At 45.3% G+C, this 17,154-nt stretch overlaps 1 long non-coding RNA gene across 3 annotated transcripts in view; it reads left to right on the top strand.

Moving 5' to 3' along the window:
• Positions 1-2,191: 2,191 nt before the first annotated feature.
• The window catches only part of LOC142775129 (uncharacterized), a 32,127-nt gene continuing 17,164 nt past the window's right edge, over positions 2,192-17,154 (top strand). For 2 of the 3 annotated variants that reach the window (XR_012886664.1, XR_012886665.1), the window contains exons 1-2: positions 2,192-2,566; positions 4,881-4,980. This is a non-coding gene — a long non-coding RNA (uncharacterized LOC142775129). The remainder of the gene's footprint in view (positions 2,567-4,880; positions 4,981-17,154) is intronic. The other variant, XR_012886666.1, reaches the window with a different exon arrangement.

The raw sequence follows: 17,154 nt of genomic DNA, 5'->3' as shown, positions 1-17,154 counted from the left end.
TTACACGCACATAGCTAGCTTTCTGAAATCCGCAAAGTTCTTTCATCCCAATCAACATGGCTTCCAAAAAGGTCTCTCCTGCGACACTCAATTGGCACTCTTCCTAAGTGACATTAATTCTAAATTAGACATTAACGTCCCCGTCGATGCTATTTTCATAGATTTCGAGAAGGCCTTCGACAAAGTTCCCCACAAGCGTTTGCTATCTAAACTTTCACAATTAAACCTTGACGAACATGTATTTGCATGGCTTTCAAACTTTTTAACTAACCGACAGCAGTTTGTCTACGCTAACAACAGTTCTTCATACTTATCTCCTGTCCTATCAGGTGTTCCTCAAGGGACGGTCCTCGGACCCTTACTTTTTCTCATATACATTAACGACCTACCAGACAATATTTCTTCAAGCATTCGGTTGTTCGCGGACGACTGCGTCATTTATCGCCCCATTATTGATCCCAGTGTTAACGCAGCACTCCAGCAAGACCTAAGGAAGATAGACGAATGGTGCAACAAATGGCTCATGGTGCTAAACTTTCACAAAACATCCATCATGTCATTCCACAGGCGTCACTCCTATTCCACGTACAAATATTTTTAAGTGGCTCCGCTATATTTCCTGTCTCGTCCACTAAATATCTAGGTCTTCTTATTTCTCATGACCTTACATGGTCATCCCACATAAATCGCATTACCAGTGACGCGAATCGCGCGCTGGGCTTCCTCCGACGTAACATTAACCTGGCTCCATCCACAGTTAACTTATTGGCCTACGAAACGCCTGTTCGCCCAAAGCTGGAATTCGCGTGTGCAGTCTGGGACTTACCACAAGCTAACTCAAGTACCATCCTTGAATCCGTTCAGAACCGTGCGGCCAAATTCATCTTTTCCGATTATTCATACCACACAAGCGTAACACTTCTTAAACGTAAAGCTAAATTGCCAAGTCTCAAAACACGACGTACAGTAGCACGATTTTGCCTCTTCCACAAATTCTACAACTCGTTATCATGTGAAAGCCTCCACATAAAAACTGCTCACCACCCATCGAATCGCCTCAACCACTCAAAAGCAGTATACCCACCTCGTGCACGCACGACCGCCTATCTAAATTCATTTCCTGTTCTGACAGCCACCGAATGGAACAGCCTTCCTGAAAGTGTCGTCACCAAAACAAACCCGACTCTGTTCAAAGCTGCCGTTGAAAAACTTCTGTACTGATTATTTTTGTGTCATGTATGCGATTATCCTTAGTGGTGTTATCTGCTTCGCTGGTTGGCATTGTATGCTTTTTATGCTTCGTTGGTATGCTTCGTTGGTTGGTATTGTATGCTTTTTATTAACAAAGCGTGCTTGATACCCTTTCGTGATACGCTCGTGCAGTTTTTGTTTTCTTTTTTTGTTTTCTTTTTTGTGTTTGTTGATCAGGGTTGTAATTTTCGTGCTTCAACACCCCTCATGTAAAACCCCACTCATTGGGGTCTTTGAGGTACCTGTAAATAAATAAATGAATAAAAAAATTGTTACAGCTAATTGCACAATTGAGCATTTTTCAGCTACTCACGTAGGTCGAGCAGATGTCGATCACGTTCACTGTGGTACGACATAGCCACAAAGTTCATGCATCTGCATCCTGATACCAGGAACTCTTATGTGAAGCAATGTGATGCTGTGATGGGGGCAGCTAAGTGAGAACTGGGTTTTCTCTGTCTGTCAGTATCATTACACAGATTTGCTAAATGCACTTGAGTAGATTCAGCAGGCACTTGCAGGTACAGAGTTAGCAGTAACAGCACATTTCAATAGCAGAATTACCTAGCTGTATATTACATTTTCTAGAAACTCCATTATTTTGTGACACCTTAACGTCACAGCTTGCTCACTCATTTCTTGGTGGTAGTACTTTACAAGAATTATAATTTCATATATCAAGTAAAATTATTTTATTCCTCATATAATATAATACATTTATGCTTTATATATATAATACATTTATGCCTTTCAACTGCTGCTTCGCAAACTAAAGCTTAACTTCTGCTGGATTGTCTCATGGGTGAAAAAAAACAGGCCAAGGAAAGCAATAATGTGCTCCATTATAACAGAATAGAGTATTGTTGTGGTTCAGTCTATAGCTGAAATTTTCTTTAAAGGCACCAATGTGGACTTCATGCGAGTGTTCACTGAGCATAATTGTGTTGTGCTACTTTTGTTATCACAGGAAGCACCTCCCAAAAGCAGTGCTACAAGGATGTGAGCCACAAGTTCTTTTCAACAAACGGATCAGATGCCTGAGAGCCACGGGCCGGCTGCTTGTGGCCTACACAGACAGTGCAGCCACCACACTAAAGTTCTTGCAAAGATGTGAGACATTCGTATGTTGCATAGAGTGAGCACGTTAATTGTGAGTGTTATAGCTTATAGGGATATGTCTGCAAAAGTAATTCCCTGCACAGTGTGTTTTTCATTCTCTCAAGAGCCATTAGGCAGCTTTGGCTCTGTCTTTATTTTTTATCACCTTCCAGACCATCTTGCTAATTCATACAGAGTGCTGCATCAATCGTAATGTGTGAGTATCACAGAAACTTCATTTCGAAAAACAGTTATGGTGACTCCTTCATGCCTGACCAGTGTATACTCTTCGCTAGTGAAATGATGTGATTTTGCACTGACTGTCAGGTCGTTTTCTCTGCAATATGAAATAGTGTTTTGGCCTTAAATGTAGGCCGTATAGAAAGTGTTGTTGTGAGGCGTGCCGCATATTTGTTGATCTCAGCTATGCCTTGCACAGTACTTCCTCACCATGCCAATGTAGCACAGCGGCACATCAACAAGGCTTTGCTTAGTTGATGGCTGCATGTTGATTGCACAATCATTGACGTCATGCTTTGTTGCTATGTGACTGTAGTCATGATGGTAACATATGTGTACCCCTCTTCACGATGAGAACGATAAAAAGCCAAGTGAGAAACTGAAAACAGCTACAATGTGGGCTTTATTGGCTGTGACTTCATCATTTCATCACGTGAACGCAATATTTGTGGCAACGTACCCACAATTTACAATATTGTAGTTATCGGAAATTTCAGACGTTGTGTTGTTTAGTAGCTTTTTACATTTCAATTGTGAATGATGAGTTTATGCACTGCATGGCTTTGTTGGTTTACATTTTGCAATGCTCATCTGTGAAATAGTCTGCAGCTTCTTTCAATATTTATGTGTTCATTATACGAAACATTCTGTATGTTCAATATGTACCATCGATAGCAAAAGTTTGCGGGACACGAGGTGTTCTATGAAGCTAAATTCTCACTTTGTCTAAGAATGTAATTTTGAAAGAAATATTCCATACTGCTTTTCGCATTACGACCTATGCAGTCACCAGTCTAATTACAAGCGTTAAGTACCGATGTAGCGAAAATTCACATTTGTTATGGATTCAACATCTACCAAGCTTTTCCTGTTGATAGTACTTTCATGGATTTTTCATGGCACTAGAGCCATCTACTTTCTGCGCTTTTGCAGCTACATAGCTAATAGTTCATTGCTTTGCTGCTTTGTTTACCTAATATCTATTCATCCAGCGCATCTAAAACGGTGTTTTGGGTGTACTTGCATCATTAGGTGTTTAATATTTTAATAGTCGTAGAGCTTTTTTCGGTCTTTTCACTTTTACATTTTGGCAGCTTAACTGCTATTTTCAGAGCAATCAGTAGATATCAATGTTGACTCTGCTCAGCTTTGGTTCAGAAAGAAAAGCGGAACAGTTGCCGAGGTGCATGGCCTACGCCACAGTTTTCTAGGTTCCCAGAAATAGATTCTAGGCCGGATAATATGTGGCTTCTTGCTAGTTGTGTGTCTTGCTTTTACCGGGAGCTCTTTTCATAGTCATAAAATTTGTCTTACGTTGCTTACAGCTATGCTACTATGTGAACAACCCCTGCACTGAGTGGTTTTGATCTTTAGGGCCGCAATGGCAGTTTTTAAGGAGGTAAAAGTGCTTGAGGCCCTAGTGCTTTTGAATTGACATTCACATTCAGAACCCCATTATTGTTGTTACATCAAATGAACAAACTAGCAATTCTAGATTGTATACATATTTCAAATAGGAGAGGTGAGCTGCTTAGTAGGTTGGTAATCATGTTAAAAAGGCAGGGCATGCAAACATGGACTTGAGAGAGTATTCAAGACACCGCACACACCAACTGGAAAGGTTAACATTAAGCTACAAACGAAACAAGGCAAGTGGAGATATCGATCAAGACGGCATGCCTGTTGGTCTATGTGAGAAATAACTGCCCAGCATTTGATTTCTTTGTTAAGTTATTCAATGGTTAGCTCACACATGCGCTACCACATGTCACTATGCCAAGCCTCAATCATTAGATGCATTTCTCCATTTCTGTGCTTGTACAAACCTGCATGATTCAAATTTTGGAATGTATTACGTCATGATATAAAGATAGGTTTCATTATGGGCCTCTGGTTAACTGCCTTATGTGTTCCATTATTCTTCCTTCTCAATTTTAGTTGGCATTTGAAGTGTCCTGACTCACTTGCAGCCATGTTTGCATGTCAAGTCTTTTCAACGTTTATGCGTGTAATGCGTAAAGAAAATAGGTTATTGAGTGAGTACTATGAAGTTAAATTTATGTCTAGTGTAAAATGTTGGTGCTGTTTTCTTCTGTTAGACTTCTTGCTTAACAATGACTCGGCATTATTTTGGAGCCCACTAATGGGGTATGAGATATACATACATAAAGCAGCAGCTATTAGCATGATTTCGGGACTGCTACCTCATGAGGCCGAGAAAGTCAAGTTGTGTTACATGGGGCGTGCTAGAAAAAGTGAATTGTTTCTAATGTTCTTTGTTTTCTCGGCAGACATTCTACAAAAACTGGCCCAAAGGCGGACAGAAGGCAGTAGAGATGGGCACACAGACACCATCAGGCTGCCTCAAAAACTGTGACTGAGCATTAACCAGTAAGTATTTGCGAGTTCATGGTCTTGTCACGTTAGTCTGTGAAGGTGTTTTTTGACCATTTGTGATATTTTAAAAAACTGGGGCTTTAATGCCTCAATATGACAAGAAGTTGTTCCAGCACTATTTCTGGGGAAAACCTTTCTAATACAGCAGAGGCCTTTGAAACCGTGTCTTCAGAAATTGAGTTATTGGAGAAAAATAACTGACCCATGATTGTTGCTTCACGCTTTTACAACAGTCTTTGTTTTTTTTCAGCAAAAGTTGATGGCTATGGTATCGAAGTTATTTTTCTTTCAATTTATGCTTATGTTGTTCGTGAGAAAACATGGCAAAATGGTACTCGCCCACTACCCACATGTCGTGGGATTGAGTCCCGGCTGCAGCGACTGCATTTCCGAGGGAGCGGAAATGTTGTAGGTGGTCGAAATTTTCGGAGCCCTCCACTACAGCGTCTCTCATATTCATATGGTGGTTTTGAGACGTCAAACCCCACATAATAATCAAAACAAACATGGCAAAATGCAGTGTTTTCTGTATATTTTTTACAAGAGTGATTGTTTCTTATAGAATAAAATACATTCTTTGCTTTAGGGCATTTACAAAGACTTAAAAATACTTCTGACTCTAAAAATTGAAGACGCCTTCACACATTTTTACCCTGTGTTCTTTGGCTGATAAGACAGTCAATAAAGCATAAACGTAAAGGGTGAGCATTGAATGGAGAAGACAGGTTTACAGTCCATATCTTAAAATTATATCAAACACTACATGACATTTGTCTTATTATGGCAAAAGTAAAGATGATGATGATGATAGGGGGGGGGGGCTTGATTGAGGGTAAAATAATTAAAGAAAGTGTTTTTTTGGAGCCAATCTAAACTTTTCAAAATTAGGTAGCTTTGAATGTTTGAACAAAAATTGTTTGTCTAAGTCGTGGCAGTAACTTTGGTACGGTTTGCTGCTCTGGTAAATGGATGGCCTGTTGTCGAATCGCTCTTTTTTAGAATCTTGGACATAGTTATAAAACTGTTGAGCAGCCAGACCCTTGCTGAATGCCTTGTTTTCTGCAAATTAGGTTTTGCACCTAGTATCATTACAACAGAAGCATTTGTTAAAGTTGACAATTTGCAATGAATGTGTTGAGATATATACCTGATGAAAAAAAATTATTGAATGAATGTTAACACTGAATGTGTCACATTCAAATTATTGAATGAATGTGGCAGCAGAACTTTTCTTCACCGAGGCAGCAAACTGCTTCGGGCCCTGCCGTGGTGGTCTAGTGGCTAAGGTACTCGGCTGCTGACCCGCAGGTCGCGGGTTCAAATCCCGGCTGCGGCGGCTGCATTTTCGATAGAGGCGGAAATGTTTTAGGCCCGTGTGCTCAGATTTGGGTGCACGTTAAAGAACCCCAGGTGGTCGAAATTTCCGGAACCCTCCACTACGGCGTCTCTCATAATCGTATGGTGGTTTTGGGGCGTTAAACCCCACATATCAATCAATCAAACTGCCTCGGTTAAGATCATGCGCAGGTATGCGGTCCGGCACGTGCACGGACCGCACACCTGCGCAGGATCGGAGGAAGGTCTTCTACAAAGTACACTGGGGTATTGCAATGCCGATCCTATTGGCAAAATGGGCAGAAAGAGTTCAGAGGTTTAAAGACTGCAACGGGGGATGCTGCTATTGCCACCAGTGCAGCATGTTTTAAGACATAGTTTAAGTGCTGGGCAATAAGGCGTAGTTTCTATATAAACAGTGCTTGAAAGTGGCTTGGAGACAAATCGGGGGGGGGGGGCGACTTGGAATATTGGTTTATTTGTTGTCAACCATTACTTTTAAAGAACAACATGTTCACGAGGATGTATATTGCTAAAAAACTGATCAACCTTCACTGACTTGTTGCCAACATATGCTGCAAGTGCCGTCTGCTTAGATGGGATTACTTTTAATCAACTTTATTAACTACATGCCCAAGTAAACTGTTTACACTAACTATTTCACACATAGTTTAGAAGATCTTCGCATGTCCAGATTGGCTCAACAAAAAGAAATCTGCAAAAAGGGGAAAGGGAGGTTGTAATATGAACTTAACACGGGTAAATTTTTGGCTTTGTCGGTGTAACATTTTCATATTGTCAGTGTAGCGTTTCAAACCACAAGAATGGGACAGGCTTGTGTTTGTTCGGCCTGTCCCATTGCCGTCATTTCAGTGCCGCGATCAGCACTATAAATATTTCCTGTGCTTTTTGTGCCTTTGTTTGCTTTAAACTCCATTTTCGCGTTCTTTGTGTAGAGTTAAGTTCAACTGAACTCCTGTTCAATTTCGTGTTGTGTACATAACAAACAGGTACTTTAGGGAGCTAGTAATGAATGAGTGCATTCATTCCACAAAATCATGCTACCTGTGCAAAAAACATATAGTAAGTTGCAATCATTCTATGAACCCTGTGTTCCCTTGCAGATGAAGGTGTGCCCAGAAACTAAATTAACAGCGTGTCCATTCAAGAAAACTCTCCGTCAAAAACACAAATAACTCACATTCAACGGCACGCAGGACATAAATGAAATCCTTCATTGCTATATTTTGCAAGCAGGCTGAATGGCACAGCTGTGGTGCGGCACACTGTTGTGCGGAACAATACAGCAGACCATTGTGCAGAATAATACAGCAGACTGTTGTGTGGAACAATACAAGCTTTTTTGTATTGCAATAATGTATAGAAAACGTAAGAACGCCTTGTTCGAAGGAAATTGTCGTGCCCCGCCGCGGTGGTCTAGGGGTTAAGGTACTCGGCTGCTGACCCGCAGGTCGCAGGATCAAATCCCGGCTGTGGCGGCTGCAATTCCGATGGAGGCGAAAATGTTGCAGGTCCATGTGCTCAGATTTGGGTGCACATTAAAGAACCCTAGGTGGTCGAAATTTATAGAGCCCTCTACTACGCCATCTCTCTTAACCACATAGTGGTTTTGGGACGTTAAACCCCACATATCAATGAATCAATGAAGGAAGTTGTCATATTTTGATCACGGAATAATATCTGTCGCCTTAATAGAGTGACGGGTTCTGTGGTAACTGCGCTGAAGCATGACTTCCGTGAAGAGGCTACGTCTTAAAGAGATAGTTGTATTCTTGCTCATGAAATCGCTTGGCACCACTATACCTTCAGCATTCTCCGTGAAGAAGGGTCCTCATTTGTTACAATGTATTATACTCCGTTTTTTCGCATGCTAATCCTTTTTTTGCTTTTATGTTTTCTTCAGATTGTGGCGGAATATATACACATGTAGCAGCGCTTGGCAGTGGCACGTGAAGCGAAGGCTCTCGTTCTCTGCTGGCGTCAATAGTCACTCAGGCGTCTCTTTCCTTCGCTCCTACGGCGTGAGCCTACAGGTCGTGACCTATGAGAACGAGAATCGCTGATCCGAACGTGCTCTCAACTGAACAAGCCTCACGTCTGCACGACATCTCAGCGGTGCAACTGCGTCTCCCATCTCTCTGGCCCCAGAACCCACAAACTTGGTTCCACCAGCAGGTCGAGGCGTAATTCTCGCTGTATCGCATCGCTACGGAAAGGACATGCTACTGGCACGTCGCCGCAGGCCTTCCTCCTAATGTTGCCACTAAGCTTTCCAATGTTCTCTCCAACCGCTCTGACACAACACCATATCAGCATCTGGAGACCAAGGTACTTGAGCGATTTACACCATTGAACGCGTCCATCTTCAGCAGCTTCTTGGAGAGGGAACCATGGTGACAGGGCTCCTTCGAACGACTGTGCCGAATTCGACAGCTCCTTGGGAAGCCTGACGTCCCAGTCCACTCAGCACTGCTTCGCGAGTTCTTCCTCCAACGTCTTTCTCAGTCAATCCACCTAGTCGTCGCGGCGGCCGGCGAGGTCAGCCTTGACTGACTGGCGGAGCTCACTGATCAGGTTCACGAAGTGACCGCCCCATCCATAAACGTTGTCTCACCACCAACGGACATGGTGATTTCGCGACTTGAGGCTCGGATTGATGAACTCGCCGCCTTAATTGCCGCACTCCGAAGCCCCCTCCCGGAGACTCATTCACCTCGTTCCAATCATCGAGCCCTTCAACGGACACAAGAATCTCGGAGTGTCAGCCCTCTGCCTCCCTGCTGGTACCACCGGCGTTTCGGACACCGAGCCACAAGGTGCAAACGTCCGTGTTTGTGACCGGAAAACATTCGACTAGATCTCTGATGGTGGCGTGTGATCTCCCTTCTCGTCCCAGCCACCATTTCATGATAATAGACCAGCTAGCCGGCACAAAGTTACCTATAGGTACGCACACAGATATTGGCGCTGTGCCCCAGACTAATGCTCATCGTTTGAAGTCACCTGGACAATTGCTTCGTGCTGCCAATGCCTCTACAATAATGACGTATGGGCTTCGATCTCTGGCTTTGGCTTTTGCCGCAGTTTCTCGTGGGTTTTTGTGATCGCAGACATCGTTCAGCCGATCAACGGTTTGGACTTCTCATACTTTGACTCAGACGTCAGCGTGAGGCGTTGCCGGCTCGTCGATGGTCAGACTCGTCTCTCAATCTCTGGAGTCCTGTCCGACATTGCTCCTATGGACATCCGCATGCTGATACCTTACACTTCATTCGAAAAAATCTTGGCGGGCTTCCGAAATCGACCAAATCATGTAATCTCACTCAGCCGCCTAAACTTGCGGCAACACACCACATCGTCACCTATCGTGCACCAGTAGCCGCTCGGCCACGCCACCTGTTTGGAGACCGCTAAGCGATTGCCAAGCGGGAGTTTGAGCACGTGCTACAGCTTGGCATTATACGCCCCTCTTCAAGCGCTTGGGCTTCTCTCCTGCATTTAAGGCCAAAGCGTGATCCCGGTGACTGGCGTCCTTGTGGAAACTATCGAGCATTGAACGCCAAGACTACTCACGACAGCTATCCCCTACCTCACATCCAGGATATTGCATCATGCCTTGACGGCGGCACCATTTTAAGCAAAGTGGACCTTGTCAAGGCGTACCATCAGATTCTCGTCGTGCCCGCCGACATACCTTAGCCCACCATCAAGGCACCTTTTGGTTTGTTTGAATACGTGCAGATGCCTTTTGGACTTTGCGATTCGGCTCAAACCTCTCAGTGATTTATTTGTGAGGTCACACGAGGCATTCCTACTGCATTTTCGTACCTTGATGATGTCCTTATTGTCAGCCGAACTCCTGAAGAGCGTGAGCAGCATTTCCATGCTCTGTGTCACCGCAAGCAGTAGCATGGCCTCGTGGTGAGCGCCTCGAAGTGTATTTTTGGCGCACCCGAGCTCGAGTTTCGGGGCCATCACATATCATCGAATAGTATAATCCTCTCCAGTTCCACGTTAAAGCTATGCAAGATTATCCTCAGCCTACTACAGTGCGCAAGTTGCGCCAATTTCTAGGACTTGTGAATTTTTAGGCGCTTCATACCACACTGCACAGAACTGCGTCGACCACTTACCGACCTCCTTCGCTCAACCGCCGTCCCATTCTCTGCCATTCATTGGTCGTCAGAAGCCCAAGCTGCATTTACTGCCGCCAAGCAAGTGGTCGCAAACGCCGTGCTTCCTATATATCAACGCAACTATGCTCCCACTTGGTTGATGGTAGACACGTCCAGCATGGCTGTTGGAGCAATCTTGCAGCAGTGTGTTAACTCCGAGTGTAGGACCTTGTCTTTTTACTCGCAGAAGCTACTTCTTGCTGAGACCCGCTACAGCGTCGTCAGCCGGGAGTTGCTAGCCATCTACTCAGCGATAGAGCACTTTCTCCATCTTTCGGAAGGATGGTCGTTTGACGTGCTGACTGATCATAAGCCACTGGCGTAAATTTTTCGCTAAAACTCATCCAAGTACGTGCCCAGTGAGCTCCGCCATCTCGCCTATATCTCGGTATTCACGACTGATATCCGTCATGTCGAAGGTATCGACAACACCGCCGCAGATGCTGTTTCACGTGTAGCCGTGGTTGATTCTCCATCTCGAGCCATTGACTGGGCTTCCTTTTCCACCGCACAGCAGAATGATGAAAAGCTCACCGCTTTTCGAGAGAACCTCGTTTCTTACGATTACACCTGGAGCAACATCCTTTATCATCTGAGTCATTGTGGTGCGATGTGTCAGCTGAAATTCCCTGCCTTTTGGTTCCCGCTTCATTAGGTGTCACCGTTTTCCACTTCTTACACGAAGTGGAAAAGTTTTAGTTCCATATGCGCGTACAAACATCTTCTATAACTCGCCTCTGTTGTGCGCACTCCGTCTTTGGAATGACTTACCACATGATGCTGTGTCTGTAAGAAACTTCGACGCCTTTGTAGAAATGTTAAAAAGCTCACCTAATATTGTATGAAAAAAAAAAAAAAAAGTGAATTATTTTTTGTACGATAGTGTTTCATTGTTATTTGCTGTGCTTTAGTGGTGTTACCAACTGTTTCTTTGTTCAAATGTAACCTAACCCTCATCCCGTTTACTGTAACCCCCCCCCCCTATGTAATGCCCGGCAAGGGCCTTTAGGGTATGTGAATAAAAAAAAAAAAAAAACATCTGTCACCCCGGCATTTGGGCTATCCAGCGCTATGTCTGCAGCTTAGAATCAGTGGTTATGTACGTGCTTGGACGCGCATGTGCCTGCCATACCAGATGACAAAGGTCTCCGGTCCTACCAAGACGCTTCCCCAAACTTTCCTTCCACCCGGACGTCGCTTCGACCACGTACATGTACACATTGTGGGCCCTGTACCAGTGTCTCAAAGATACCGCTATATACTCACCATAGTCGATCGTTCCACACGCTAGCCAGAGGCTGTTTCCATTCAAGATGCCACCCCCGAGACAGTTGCCCGCGCTTTCATTTCTACCTGGGTATCTCGTTTTGGCTGTCCTGACACCTTGACAACAGACCGTGGCCGTCAGTTCAAGTCCACACTGTTTACTTGTCTTACCCGCATCCTAAGAGCAAGACATTGCCGTACCACTGCTTATCATCTGTACGCCAACGGCATGGTGGAACGCCTTCGCCGGCAACTGAAGACCGCCTTGACCACCCGCCTTAATAGAGCCACATGGGTCGATGCCTTGTCACTGGTGATTCTAGGTTTACGGACTGTTGGCTGGACGGATCTACAGTGCTCAGCCGCAGAGACTCCTTTGTCTTAACGCAACTACCAGCCCAGCCGCAGGAATTTCCACAACGCCCTCGGGACTGCGTTCAAAACCTTCGGTCCACTCCACCCCGATTTTCGATTACAAGGCAATATTTTCCACCCTGATCTGGCCACTTCAACACATGTTTTCGTGCACCAAGACGCTGTCAGGCTGCCTTTAATGCCAGCCTATGACAGACCACTCCGCATCCTTAAACGCTCTAAAAAACAGCCACTCTAAAAAAAAAAACGGCCGAGAAGAGACAGTCAGCTTGGACCGATTTACGCCAGCGCTATAGAAAGCCGCTCATATACGTCTGACATCCCGCTGGACTGCCCAAAACACCAGATTTAATCTTGCAGTCTACACGAGGGGCCGTGTAGCGCGCTCGGTTGGATGACGCGTAAAACGGAGAGTGCGCGATAGAAAATAGAAGAAAATAAAGACGGCACTTGGCAGTGGCACGTGAAGCAAAGGATTTCGCTTCGCTTCACGTTTCCTGCGGGCGGGGATTGTCATTCGGGCGTCTCTTTCCTTCGGTCTTACGCCGTAAGCCTACATACATATATATGCTGCCTGTAAGAATGAAACACATTTGGTTTTTAGTCTCGAACCGACCAGCCCAAACTGGTACCCCACTCAAGCATGTACTCTGTTTTTGTTGCTCGAGAGCACAATAGAAAAAATGAGTGGAACATCAAGTTTTAGGCAAAGGCCATTGAAGCACATTATGAATTCAACGTTATACGAATTCAACGTTATGCCGATCAGGCTGTAAACGTGGCCGCAACTTTTCAGCACGTGATTCCCGGTTCTTGCTTCCCATGCTAGCGTGGTACAATCTGACCATCTACAGCGACCGGGCATCTGCAGCCATTTTCGTGCTCTACAAAGCCATTTGAGCTGGTATGTGTGCGCCTCTATAGCCCTCTTCTCGTCATATCTACTGGATAGTGACCGGCATTGACCACCTGACACGCTACGCTGAGACAACTGCCTCAGCTTCAAAAGTTGCTGACTTCGTTTTTCATGCCATAATTTTGCGCCATGGGGCTCCTCATATTTCATGAGTGACCATGGAAGTATATTTCTGTCACAACTCTGAGATGAAGTACTTCTGGAACAACCCACAGGACAGCTTCGAGCTAGATTAGTCATGCCAACGGTATTACATAAAGATTTCATCGCACTCTTGCTGATATGATAACCGTCTACACCTATCCAGATCACAGTAACTGAGATACCCTTCTCACATTCCTCACCTTTACCTACAACACTGCCATTCTGCGCGCCTCTAAATTCGCCGTTCTACTTCGTTTATGAACGTCAACCTACTTGTTTTTCGACGTTTCCTTTTTAAACATTGATCTGAGGTCATCTTCGTCTTACAGTCAAGAATGCATTTAAAGATTAGCCCGGTGTCGCCTTCAGCCTAAGTGGAACACGCAAGCCAGACAACAAGATCGCAAGATCACCTACGACGCATCCCACCACGTTGTAATCTTTCGACCTGTTGACGAGGTCATCATGTTCACACTTATTCGCACAACAGGTCTCTGTGACAAGTTGCAGCCACTCTTCATTTGGCATGATATTGTTATCGAGCATACTTCGCTGGTTATTTGTCGTGTCATAGCACTTGTCGCCCCAAAAAGATCGCCGCCGCACAAAGATTGTGCACGTTTGTCGCATGAAGCCTCTCACACGACGTTCTTCGTCACTTTGAATCGCAACGGCCAGGTTGGCCACTTTCATGTGGGAGAAATTAGTCTGAGCATTTGCTGTGTTCTGCTTCTCATCTGAACATTATCATAATGACGGTTTGTCTGGCACTCTGTCCGTATTTCCACCAGGTGTTCATTATCATCGGATGTGTGCGTGCTCCTCCTCAGGTGGCCTGTTCACTGCCGAGTCCTCGGCGTGAATAAGCATAGTGAGAACCCGCACATCGTAAAACATTGATATTGTTATGAGACGATGTCCTACTTAAGCAGTGAGATAAGTGCCAAGGAAGGCGACGTGATTTTGCTGTGTGGGGCGGACTCTTGTTCTCCATCTTGGCTTGCGCGTTGGCGCTGTGTAAATATATCTTAATACATCTAGTTTCTCATGTATCTTCGCGCACCATTTCGGTGGAGGTGCTGGGTACAACGCACGATGAAGCTACGCAGCAGATGCCTAGTAGCTGCTTCCAACATGTCCACCGACAGTGACGCTTAGTCAACTGCCGCTCCCAATGCATCAACGGTGCCAACCTACCCTGATTTTCCCGTGGCCGCTCCACTCCGTGATTCCGGCAACCTTTCGGGAACGGACAGCGAAGACGTGGATGAGTGGCTTAAACTCTACGAGCTCGTCAGCGAAAATCACAGATGGAACCCAGCCTTGATGCTGGCAAACATGAACTTTTATTTGCCAGGAACGGCCAAGGCGTGGTTTAATAACAATGTGGACGCGATCACGAGCTCAGACGTGTGCTAGACCAAGTTACGCGAGTTGTTTGGTCAATCTGCCGGCTGCAAGCAGGCCACTAGGAAAGAACTTGGCACAATTGTTCAGACGTCAACGGAGGCTTACCTGGCGTATATACAAGATGTGCCGAACCTGTGCCGTAAAGTTGACCCAACCATGGCTAAAGCCGACAAGGTAGCGCGCGTGCTCAAGGGCATCGCAGACAATTCATTAACCTCCTTCTGTGCGCCCCGCCGCGGTGGTCTAGTGGCTAAGGTACTCGGCTGCTGACCCGCAGGGCGCGGGTTCGAATCCCGGCTGCGGCGGCTGCATTTCCGATGGAGGCGGAAATGTTGTAGGCCCGTGTGCTCAGATTTGGGTGCACGTTAAAGAACCCCAGGTGGTCTAAATTTCCGGAGCCCTCCACTACGGCGTCTCTCATAATCATATAGTGGTTTTGGGACGTTAAACCCCACATATCAATCAACCTCCTTCTGTGCAAAGGCTGTTCCACTGTTCAAGATGTTATCTTGGAGTGACAACGCTTTCAAGAAAATAAAAGCCGTCGCATTGCCCACCACGTTACGCGCTTTCCTAACATTGCTGCGACGTCAACTTGTGAGGATCTCTGTATAGCGACCCAGATCAATTCACACACCGGTGACATCACGAGAATCGTATTCTACGCCGTGAAATCGAAGCCATATCACCCGCATCCTTGAGAGCACTAGCACTGAGTGATCTTCAGCCGACCATATCGCTAATACAAACCGCTTTTCGCCAAGGTCTAGCCAGCGCGCGTATTCACGCGGTCTGTTCTGTGCACCGTCCCGACGCTCTCAGTTCGTCTACGTCGAGCCACCCTCAGCATTATTGCCGGAGGACGCCTGCATGTGCATGCGTCCTCAGCATTATTGCTGAGGACGCATGCGTGGAGGACGCCTGATGACAGGCCGATTTACTTTCGATGTGAACGAGTGGGACACATTTCCCGTCAATTCCGAAGCACTTGAATCTCACCGTATCGGGCAAACGCAAGCCTTCCCAACCTCCGCTCACCAGCCCATCTCTATGGCCAGGAAGCACCATGGCGTGATGGCTCAGCTAATTACGACCCAACCACTACAACCGCTATTCAGTACAGTCGCTCACCTTCACCTTGATGTAGATTTTCCCGGTCTCCGCCACCACCTCGTTTCCTGTCTCCGTCCTCTGTCCGCCGGTTTTCTTGGGAAAACTAATGACTGCAGCTCCTGGACGTGACGCTAGTCATACGACTTACTCTCTAATCACTCTTTTGACGTTCCTGACAAAGCAGAACCTGATCGACGTGGAAAAGAATGGTTTATCTGTTAAAGCCTTCATGGATGCTGGCGCCCATATTCCTGTGATGAGCCTGCACATTCGTGACCGCTTAAAGGAAATCCTTACTCCAGCCCCTTCACGTAGTTTTTGTGTTGCTGATGGTAGCACAGCTACTGCGATTGGGGTGGTGTATCGGTTCCGATTTCGTGGTTGCCAGGTTCGGTTTTATGTGAAGTGTTTTCGCCCTCAAGGGGGCGCTACAATTTATTTATTTATTTATTGTACCCTCAGGTCATACAGCATTATAGAGGGGAGTGGGTTTAGAAGAAAAAAATGCAAGTGAAACGTGAAAAACAAATCACATTCAGTACATGCGTACGACACTCGAGAACAATGTGTAAATGACCACGCTTACACAATATCTAACAAAGAATCAAACAAGGAATCAAAAAATCAAACAAGGAAGCACCGCGACAAAAAAAGACAAAAAAATACCGTAATGACGATCTAACACACAAAAAAAGTACAAAAAAATATTACAACATGGCACAACGAATCTGCGATACACAAATGAACGGTAACCGAATAGCAGCAAACAAAACCAGGGAAAAAATGCGTTGAGCACATCAATGCATAAAATTTTCGAGTGCTGCCCGAAAGCGTTCGTGATTAGTAATTGGGACTAGTGACGCAGGCAGGTTGTTCCAATCATGGCATGTTTTTGGTAAAAAAGAATGGGAGTATGTTACGGTGTTTTGGCGCGGAATATGAACCTTGTAATGATGGTCGAGGCGTTCAGATAGGAAAAAAGGAGGGTTTAGCCAACGTGATTTAAGTATGGGGTTATGGTGATACGCTTTATGCAGCACACAAAGGCGAGCAAGTTTCCGGCGAGTAGCAAGAGTAGCAAGGTCAAGGCTGGATTTCATGTTAGTAACACTGGAAGTGCGGGGATAGTTGGAAAGTATGAACCTCACGGAGCGGTTTTGCACAGCTTCAATTTTATTAGATAGTGTTACATAGCCAGGGTCCCAAACTGAGGAGGCATATTCAAGCCTAGGGCGCACGTAGGTTATATATAGCTGCTTTTTTAAGGAAGACGGGGACAGCGAGAAATTTCTTTTCAAGCAGCCTAGCATGCGGTTTGCATTAGATGTTACACATTCAATTTGGCGCGCCCAGGATAGGTTATTGGTTATGTGCACACCGAGATATTTGTAAGATTTAACTGACTCTAGTAAG

Source organism: Rhipicephalus microplus, chromosome X (assembly GCF_043290135.1).
Source record: "Rhipicephalus microplus isolate Deutch F79 chromosome X, USDA_Rmic, whole genome shotgun sequence".
NCBI lineage: Eukaryota > Metazoa > Arthropoda > Arachnida > Ixodida > Ixodidae > Rhipicephalus > Rhipicephalus microplus.
This window is presented reverse-complemented; position numbering and strand designations above follow the sequence as displayed.